This window comes from Alexandromys fortis, unplaced genomic scaffold, assembly GCF_014885135.2.
Source record: "Alexandromys fortis isolate MF-2015 unplaced genomic scaffold, M_Fortis_MF-2015_v1.1 scaffold_214, whole genome shotgun sequence".
Taxonomy (NCBI): Eukaryota; Metazoa; Chordata; class Mammalia; order Rodentia; family Cricetidae; genus Alexandromys; species Alexandromys fortis.
Genome location: NW_026068100.1, coordinates 2,298,467 through 2,309,067, shown reverse-complemented (window position 1 = coordinate 2,309,067; position 10,601 = coordinate 2,298,467). Strand labels below are relative to the sequence as shown.

The following is a 10,601-nucleotide window of genomic DNA, read 5'->3' as shown; positions in this document are numbered from 1 at the left end:
AGAGGCTTGCACGGCAGAACACCAGTTAGTTCCAAACGCGTTCATTTATTCATTTGCAGTAACGGCCTCGGAAATGAGGGGAGTGGGATCCAGTTATAAAGGAATAGAATACTTCTCCAGCCCTCACAGTCAGAGGACTAATTCGAATTTCAGAAGGAACACTAACTTGCTTAGGGTACTATAAAAAGAGAGAGGGGGAGAGAGCAAATTCCACCCCGCTTTAATCAGCGTCCACAGCAAGTTTCCCTAATGACTTCCAGCTGCCTCCGTTTAGCTAGTTGCTTTGACAGAACTTTCGTACAAACTTGGAACATTTAACGTAGGGGGAAAAAAAAAGTTTACTTTGCCTTCCACTGCATCCTAACCAAAAGCAGATTTTTCTTGGATTATATAAGGATGTGATGAGTTGGAAGGGGTGGGGGGAAGGGAGCCAAAAGCCGGCCTCTGGCCTCTGCCGGCTTTGCAGTCTGCACAAACCATTCTCCAGGAGGCAAGGAGGAAAAAGTTCAAACCCTAGAAGCCCACAGCCCTCCCTGGTAGAAGCCCAAAGGTGCCTTCACTTCGGTGCATTCCTAAATTCTGAAGGGAAGAGACAGCTCAGAATTAAGACTCAGAAGAAGGTTGCAAAAGGGATTAAAATGTAAATGTTCCCTCTTCTCTCTGCCTCTCCATCACAACGTGGAAGTATTTACAGCCAACACTGTACCAACAGAATAGCTGCAACTAAGTGATCTCTTCTTGGTATAGGTGAATGAGCAGAGAACAATAAAAATATGGAGAATCATTTTAGAAAAGATGAGATATGAACATTTTATTAGGGGGCTGGAGAGATGGCTTAGCAGATAAGACCACTGGTTGCTCTTCCGGAAGACCCAGGCTCAATTCCCAGCACCCACATAGCAGCTCACAACTATCTGTGACTCCACTCCCAGATCTGACACCTTCACACCAATGCACATAAAATAAAGTTAAATAAACTATTAAAAAATAATAATGATTAAAAAACATTTTATTAATGCAGGTCTTTTATACTTTGTGTTGTTTGTTCATTTGTTTGGTTGTTTTAGTGATGTTGGGGTAGGAATCCAGAACCTCCACGCCATTCATGCACGCTGAGTAAGGCAGTCTATTATAAATCATAAGCTGAGGTTTCTGTTAGGAATATTTCTTTAACAGGCTTCATAGTCCACGACTAACAGGTTTCAAGTGTATCTTTAGAGGTTTAGACTGTCTAACTCCCTTTGTCTTCTAAAATGTGCACACCTTTTAACCTAAAGCAATAGCCTTTTTGCTATGACACCAAGATGTAAATCTGTTCCAGTTCTCTTACAGATGCATTCATAGCGCCAATAATAACAATATTTTTTTTTCCTCCTAGCCACCTGCCTTCCTATCTCCCTCAAGAAACAGCTGCCTGGAGACTCCAGGATGACAGTAAACCAGATGCTGCTTCAGCCACGCTTCTCACTGAGCATGAGCCCACCAACTCCCAGCTCTCCCCACTCCCATGTCTCCCATGACAACAGAAAGCAGCCAGACTTGAGCCAGCACCCTTTTATCCAGGGAGTCTAAAGTGTTTGGTTGAGGGGCTTCACCTCAGCTTTCTGGCACCCCATTATCCAAAAAGCCTGGAATGTTTGGTCAAAAGCATCACCCCAGCTCCCTAACACCCCTTTATACAAAGAGTCTGGACTATTATAGTCGGGGGCCTCATCCCAGCACCTGGCACCCATCTTTGGAATACTGGGCAGAAAGTTCTATTTCAAGCCCCCTCTCCTGGGAGTTGCCTTGGTCCAAACTCCACCTCCTCGAGAGGGCCCGCCAAACGGTAGTCCCTCCCCAGGGAAGGTCAAGACCACTCCCACACAGTCTACTTACACTGCCTCCCTAGAATGAACCTGTGTTCTCCGGTTTCCCCGTGGTCTCCTCTTCTCTCTCTTCTTCCCTTCTCCATGCTTTCCGGGTCCCACCCGGGAGCATTGCATTAAATATGGGCATCTTTAATTCTGTCTGATTTGGTGATTGGAATTATTTCTGCCAGCGGAGAGGCAGAAATAATTTCTAACAGTTTCAAATTCTTTTCAAATCTTAATTTTCTTTCAAGTAGGATATCATGCTCTTTAAAAGCAAAAGTCTCCACCTCTTGGGGTTCTCTGCCTTCCCGACAACTTCTTGCAGTAACATCACACATTAGGTTGGTCGTTGGAAAAAGAAAAGCTGTTGGGGACAAATTGGGCAGGAAGGAAAAAGAGAACAACATTGCCTTTTGATGAATTAATAGAGCATTTCTCCTCTGATTCCATACACCTGTAATTTTTCGGATGGCAATACATTCTCAATGTACAGATAAATTAATTGCACAATTTTATTTGTAGGACCTACAGAAAAAGAACTTTGGTAGGTCTTCAAATTTCTGTACTAAAACTTATCTCAGACATCTGAAAAATCTATTCACTTTTTGAAAACTTATTTTAAATAAAGCTGTTACTACTTTTTACCAACTAGATTAGTAAGAAAATGCTACTTATAATCTACATCAGGTTCTCTGTTAATGCCAAGTGTTTAACAAAGTCCTTGGGAGTAAGAGGTTTTTAACAAATTCATAATAGATTTGTCTTTTAATTCTCAGAGGAACAAGAAGTAGTAGATAAGTCAATCTTGAAGACATATCCATCTAATATGTATCTACTTTCATTACAACCATTTTTAAAGACTATTTGGTGCAAGAGATACTGACACTCACAGATTTTAATCCTACATCTTACTCTTCAGAATTTAGGCTCCACAGCATCGTGTCTTTAGAGGAAAAGAATCTGAAGATATCATCCTGGTGGCTGGAACGATTGCAGCTCTTGTCCTCCTCAAGTTACATCAAATGTCAATCACAGGCCTCACGCATAGATGGCTTCCCTTTGGAGAGCTCAGGGGGTTAAATCTCCCTAAGACATTTGAAGTTCTCCTTGTTATGATATTTTTCATGATTTTAGTTTGTATTTTTAGTATTTCTAAGTTATCTGTATGATTCCCAAGTTTACTGACAAAAATTTGTGTAGTGGTCCTCAAAACATGAGGGACCATGAGCTAGGAAAAAAAAATCCATCAGTTTATAGTGGCTGAATTTTGTCACCTGGCAAGCCCCAGGAATTATGCTTGCCTTTGAATAAATTCTCCATATCTTTATGACAAGATCATCTTGTCAGAATGTCAGCCATGCAATTGTTCATTTCCAAAATAAGAATTCTGCAAATGAAACTGGTCATCAATGCAGAATGTGAGTGTACTACATTCTGCTGAAAGTTTCTTCTTCTTGGCCACCCTTCTTGTATCTTCTTAATCCTCTTAATGGTTTCTTCATCTTATTTTTCACTAAATATACTCACATGTAAAATATTACTAATAAATATTCCTATACCATACTTCTTTCCCTTCCATAATTTATGTGTCTTACCTTCCTTTTAGATTATAAATTCCTTAATTGGAAAGGTAGTGCCTGGTCCATCTCTCCATCCTGGGGGCCAGCAGCTGACACACAGACAACATGAAGAACAGTTTGCTGCATGAATAAAATCACGCAACCCTACACCCTGGAGGAAAGGTATAAAATAAATCTAAAAAATATTAATAAGCTGATTCAAAAGCAGTTTCAGATAAACTATTAACAAGTTCTCAAGAGGCACACTTCTGGAGTGTCACTGCGGCGGGCCAAACACGAGCCATAGATGTGAACACAGCTGTGCTATCTCCAGGATGCACAAGTTCACCTGCAAAGCTCCTCGGAGCACACAGAGTCACCTAGTGACATGTGAGTCCCTGGGTTCCACTGCTCACCTGGGTCAGCAGTTCTCATTTACCTTCTCCACATCTCAGAACTGTGTGTCCAGCCTCGAGGCCTGCAAAGTTAGATTTCATCGTCGAATCAAATGGCTGATAGCATTTATGCTGTTTTTCTTAAGAAGGTACATGTGTTACCATGTCACAGGTCAAAGATGAGGTAGACTTGAAGGATCCAAGGAAACAGCTCAATACTTCCCCACCACAAACAAGAAAAAAAAAAGACTCAGGGACAAGTGTTAGTTGCTCATGGCAATGAGCAGAATATTGCAAATAGAGGGAAGTCAGATAAAGTTCAAAGTTGAAATTGAGATACAGGTCCAGCGTGGCATGGCCTATAGTTCCAACACTCTCTAGGATGTGGAAAGAGGATCATGAGTTCAAGAGAGCAGCCCAGGCTACATAGCAGGATTCTGTGTGAAAAATATAGACATACACACACACACACACACACACACACACACACACACACACACTCACTCACTCACTCACAAAAGCTATAAGGAAGATATGCTCTCCAGGAAGCATTCTAATCAGGCTCTAATGAGATCAAGTCACCTTACTTACCTCTTGTATAAAATTTGTCCTCATTCTCAAGTAAAATAATTCACAGACAATGCTCAGCCACATTCAGAGGATGTAATAAACTGAAAGGAAGTTAAACTTTGTGATTCCCCAATGGTAAAACCAAGTTACTGCAGTTACTCGACCTTCACGCCTCTTCAAACACTGTATTCCTGGAAGAGATAAACTTGGCAAAGGTAGACTTTCTGCTCTCATCGTTCTTACTGGTCTCTGCAAAGACAAGGGATCTCTATGAGAATCCATTAACCAAGAACCAGAGAGATGACTCTAAGTAAAGGAACTTGTCACCAAGTCTGATGACCCAAACTCAATCTACAGAGCTCGAGGACCAATTCCAGACTCCTTGAGGTTGTCCCCATCACCATGGTTCCCTTGCATCCCTCAAAAAACAGACAAGCAAAGAAAAAATGTAAAATATTTAAGTCAGTTTACCTACCAAGATAAAATATGCTTTCTCCACTTGTAGCCACGAGTTTTAAGTCACAGGGTTTTACAATTACACAAAACTTAATTCCTTGTATTTAGATGCAAACTATATTAGGTAAAGAACTCAGAACTGGGAATTAAAACTTGTGTCCCACCCTCGTTCAGTCCCTTACTACTTGTGCGATGTGAATGAATTATTTAAAATATGTTGAGTTTTTCCAATGGCAAAATGAAGGGCTAGGGAAAGGTCAATGACACGTTCTATAGTTACCTTCAATATTTTTGAGAGAATCCAATAAAATGGGAAAAATTTTAAATGAGGTCTGTAAATTCTATAAGACTTTGAAATATATTTATTGAACATGTTGGCTAAACTAAATACTTTAGGAATTTTCTATCATATTAAAGATGGAATTTTAAAAATATTCCTTATAACTATAAACTAATAGTTACAACTATTACATAAACAACTTTCTTATGACTAAACAATGCCTATATCTACTAAGAGCAACTATTAAAATAAACAAGTTCTTCCAGAAAGTTCCTTTACTCTGCTCCATTGAGCTTTGGGGCAATCTTTTATAAGCTGTAGTCTATTCCTCTTAACTGGATTCTAATGTGCATATGAGGATAACTCTCTAGATGCTCACTCTTTCCAGAAAGTATTTACTTAGAGAAAATTAGAATTTAATTTATACTGCATGATCAATATAGACCTTTATGCATGCAATACATCTAATACACCACAGGCAGATTAATTTCCCTAGTCAGTGATTAATTGCCTACTCTGTTTCTGGTGCTGGAGCAGGTGCCTGGAATACAGCTCAGAGCATAACGGGCAAGGTCTCTGCCCTTGGAAATGTCAAATCCATAAGCTCTTTTCAGAGCTCATCTTTCTCAAACTTGGCGATGTTTGATTTGCTTGCCAATTTGCCTCCTTGAAACTTTCTCTCTCAAATCTTCTTCTCCTCCTCCTCCTCCTTCTTTTGTTTTATAACCGACTAAGTCCAATTAGCGCTGCCCATACATGTACTGTGTAGGGCGACCCATCAATGCTCTCTCCAAAGCAAAGTAACTTTCCTCCCCTCCACAGCCATCCACATGAAGACATGATTCTTGTTTAATGTAGCAGATAGTTGCTATCTGTCAAATGCTCCAATCCCTTCTCCTAAATTACCTCTCTGCAGTTGATAGCCATATGACAACAGTTCTTAGCAATTCCATATTCTACCCTATTTCTACAAGACATAGACATCACTGCTGCCTCTTTTTCATTACTTTTGCTGAGCTTGAAATGATGACTGGAGCCTCTCCTCTGAGGCCACAGGGAAATAGCAACAGAAAGGAAAAACTGAACGTCGTTGCACTTATCTTCCTAGGTCCCAGCTAACTCTCCATTGTTTTGTGGGAAAAAAAATTACAACAGCAACATCAAAAAACCACCTGCTCAATGTGGTGTCACAAGTTCATAATCCCAGCTCTCCAAAGGCCAACAGAGGTTAAGTTTGAGAAAAACCTGCGTTACATAGAGAAAGCTTGTCTCTAAAAGGTGTCAACAAAACAAAACAAAACACCTTCTATTAGTGTAAGCTACCCCAGTCAAGTTTTCCTATTACCTGTCGCCAAACACATTCCTAATTATCACGTTATCTTTCTTATCCTCTTAATATTTATTCTCTGCAGAAATTTGACATTTTTTTCAGCATAGTACTTTAAAGACCAGGTTTCTGTGATCTCCAGTGTACATTCTATGAACAGTCACAATGAGACTATTTTTGTTGTTCTTTCAATAAGTTATTCCGCAGCTGTAGAAGACATACTACCACATGCAGACACAGCTCCAAGAACTAGGGATTGAAAGGCAAGCAGCAAGGATTCCATTCCATGTCCGCAGTCCACAGCAGAGACACTCTGGGAGTGCAATACTTCCACCACCTCCAATTCACCCTCATCACAGCTCTGTTCTGATACCAGATACTCCAACCGTATCTTTTATTGTCCTTACCAGAGCTTATGTGGTTATTCAATATGTCCATTTATTTTCATATATTTCTCCATTAGAAAACAATAAAGTAAACATTATTTCTATCACTTTGCACATTACATAACAGTCCATGCGGTTAGCAAACATTTGTTAAAATTTGCTGACTTTTGTCTACTTAGGTTCCAAATCACCTTCTAAGCATCTTTGCCTGAATATTTTATAGGAAATATCAATACCAAAGATCTAAAGCAGATATTTGCTCTGAATTTCCGCTCTCGGCCAACAGCTGCATCAGATACCAAAATCAGGAACTCCTAGGACACCAGTGGCTTCTCTGTGGCCCTTCACATCCAACTGGTACCCATATCCCCCCACTTTTAGCAATTTTATGCTTCTTATTCGTCTTCATCTTCATTAGTACTGTTTATCTTTCCTTCTGGCCAACATTCCTCTCCCTGCATAACATAGGTGTTATTATCGCTGCTACAACAAACGGCTCACACTCCTTGCTTGCAAGCTCCTTCTCTCTAACCTTCAACCCAATGAAGCATTATGCCAGATTTACGGATTGGAAAAGTAAGGCTATAAGAATTAAAGTAATTTATCCCAAATCACCAGAATAATAACTAGTAGGGCTGGGCACTCCTAAAGGGGAGGCCTCGGGAAGTTGCTGCAGCAGACACAGTAATGCGTGTTTACTCTGGGGCTACTAGGATGCCTGTCTGTCTGTCTTTCCAGTGTAAGTTCTCCCAGCCTTTCCCGGCGTGGGAATTGCTTCACTCTGGGCTATTAAAGGATTTTTGAGATAAACAGGCAAATGAAAGAAAAGGGAGAGATAAAGACTAAGGAATTCACCCAGGGGAATGCAAAGGGGGAGGAAGCAGTTGATAAGGTTGGGGGAGGGTGAGAGGGGGCCCGAAGCCTTTTAAAGGCCTGTTCAGAAGTTGTACCTTACCAATGTGAAGCTGGCTGATGTTTTCCTTAGTTCAACAGGAGAAGTTTCTGGCTGGTCTCTTCCTCAGGAACATTTACAAGGGTCAATCCTTGTAATATCCTGACTCAAAGTCAAAGTTAGCAGCCAACTGTCCCAACTCATTCACCTCTGCTCGAAAAGCTCTGACCTCTCCCCCTGGAAATGATTGTTCTCTGAAAAGCCAGGCCGCTGTGACCCAATTCTGATTTTATCACTTAGTGTTCCGAGAGTAATTTGGGGCTGTGTTTAGGGTGGTAATTTCTTCTGTATAGCAGCTAAAAGCCTTTAAATAAATCAGACAATTAACCTCCTATGCCATTTCACCCGAATTGCATTCAGGAAATTTATCAGTGTCCTCCCCATGCACCCCCAGTGTTTTCAAAGCCCCACCCACTCATTCAAGACCACATTTGTCACAAGTAGTAGCTGCAAGCAAGCACACCACATAACTGGAAAGCCACCCTGGTTCAGTTGGCTGTATTGGCTGTCACAGAGACAAAGGAGGCAGCAGGGGTAACACCCCATGACAGACAGGAATAAAGGCTTCTATCACTGAGGCTCATGGCAGCAGGGTGGGGGGGAGGGGGGCTGAGTTTGAGGAAGCCTCTAGTTCATGGGCTTAGGACCCTCAGTACTGTCCCTTGACACTAAACAGTTTCAAGAAAGCAATGTGGTGTGCGATTCCAACTGTGTCCCAAGTGCACCCACTCAGCGGCTGTACTCCCTTTCCCTGGATCCACTTTCAAAACAAATCTTCACTTCTAGCCAAAGGGCCACATGTGCAAAGTAAAAACATTTCTGTTTTTACTTTTCTTTTGTTTGATGCCTATTTGTTTCTGTAATACCAGTGATAAAGCACATTAACAGGAAGACTTCCTCATTGCGCTGGGCTTTATATGAGAGGGGCTTTAAAATTTTATAAATTTACTATCACTTTTACTTTCAGTTCTATATTATTTAGAATTTGTGTTCCATTCATGAAATAATAATGACCGACACTTACTGGGCTTTCCATGTGCCAAGCTCTGTTCTCAGTGCCTCATACATATTAATTTTGTCTTCAAAACAATCCTATCTGGTGGGTGCTATTCTTATGGCTCCTATCTTTCAGATCCAGCCTCTGCGCACAAATGTTTGAACCACACTTGCTCAGGTCGTTAGTGCATGGAGCCCACACTACAGAGTCTCCTAATTACCGGCCGTCCTACGAACGGCCACTCTTTGTTTTCTCTTCTCCCTGTATTCATTTACTTCCATCCCTATTTTAAAGGCTTTTCAACTTCAGGTAACAGCATCTGTATATGGAAGACACAGGGATGTGCAACCCATAATTGTGGAACTTAACAGCCCCAGATCGTCTTTGAGAACCTTGGGAGAAGACATAGATCATTCCTGTAGAGACATGGACACCTTGTTTTCCCAGTTTTTGCTTGGAGTTGGATGGATCCATGTGATAGGTTTCTGAAGATAGTGTCCAATAGTCTCAGATGCCACTGTTAGGTCACATAAGGTAAGAATTTATTATGAGATATAGTAACATCAAAGTCATTGCTGGTGGTGCATAACAATTTGCCTGTAAAATTTGTCAGAAGTACTGTTGTCTTAGTAATGTAGAGTTGAAGAAATTATTTCAGCAGTGACAACAGAAATAAGGTATCGACTGCCTCAGAGCTCTGCTTCTCTTCCCCAACCCCAAGAAACCTTTCGTGCCTTTGTCTCCCTCTCTACTCTGACACATATAAGTCAAATTGTCCTAAAGAAAACTGATAACCCATCTTCTTTACTCTATTACTGAAATACTGCATATCCACAATGTTAATTATCATAGTCTTAAGATAAATGAACTATGCTTCTGAGAACCTGAGCTGTGAACTCGGTCATATGATTGACTTTGGTCAATCAGACATTAGCAGAGAGAATCTGCATAGAAAAACTGGGATTTGCCTGAGCAATTGGACTTGGCATACATACATCTCCTTGGGTTAGTTGATGCACCCTGGATTGCTCAGTGGTCCCTCTACACACCACAGCTAGCTGCAGCATCCTGGAGCCATGTCTGGTTACATTAGCCTGCTTCATCCAGTGCACAACTGTACTGGGAAGCCAGTAACACTTTCATTAGAACTATTGATTCAATAGTTACATTGCATAACCTTATTGTGAATAAAGTTAACTGTGACATAATTTGATTTAGAAAACTTTCAACTCTTCTTTCTAAATAAGGTTCCGTGTTCTGTCTGGATTCTTCTCTAATTAATTACAAGTGTCAAGTTGTTTCAAAGTATTATGAAGCTGTCCCTGCTTCAACCAATTAGGCTTTTGGGTCAGTCTCTCTTAAAGATTCGCAGAGTTAAACAATTTGATGAGAATAATGGCTATGCCGAATCTCTGTATCTCCCAGACCATCTGATGGGGTAAAATGGCAATGAGACTTCACATTTCTAACTATGAGAACAGCAATTAAAATCACATTTCTGGCTGTTTTATGCTGCCTGTTCTGACTCCTAATTGAGGACTCTTGGGTCCAAGCTGTATTTAGAAATAAAAGGATAATTCAGCATTATAAACCATTGTTTTCTTGTTTTGTTAGTATCTATGGTCCCTTTTTCTCAATCGTATTTGAAAATCTGCCACCAGAGAGAGAGGGAGGAAGACTGACAAAGTAAGTTTTTATCTTTGGTACTTTTTTTTATATCAGTCACATGCTCCAAAAATTTATCCCATTAGTAATTAACATATATGTTTATATATTTTAATTGTTTCATTGAAAGGTCTTATAAAAAGTGATGTGCTCAACAACAT

The 10,601-nt window shown here is 40.5% G+C and overlaps 1 long non-coding RNA gene across 1 annotated transcript; it reads right to left on the bottom strand.

Moving 5' to 3' along the window:
- Positions 1 to 337: 337 nt before the first annotated feature.
- LOC126489503 (uncharacterized) lies at positions 338 to 8,127 on the bottom strand. Its single transcript, XR_007588946.1, has 3 exons — positions 3,449 to 8,127; positions 2,744 to 2,939; positions 338 to 2,217 (listed from the first exon to the last, which is right to left on the bottom strand). It is a non-coding gene; the product is annotated as an uncharacterized lncRNA (long non-coding RNA).
- Between the last annotated feature and the right edge of the window lie 2,474 nt (positions 8,128 to 10,601).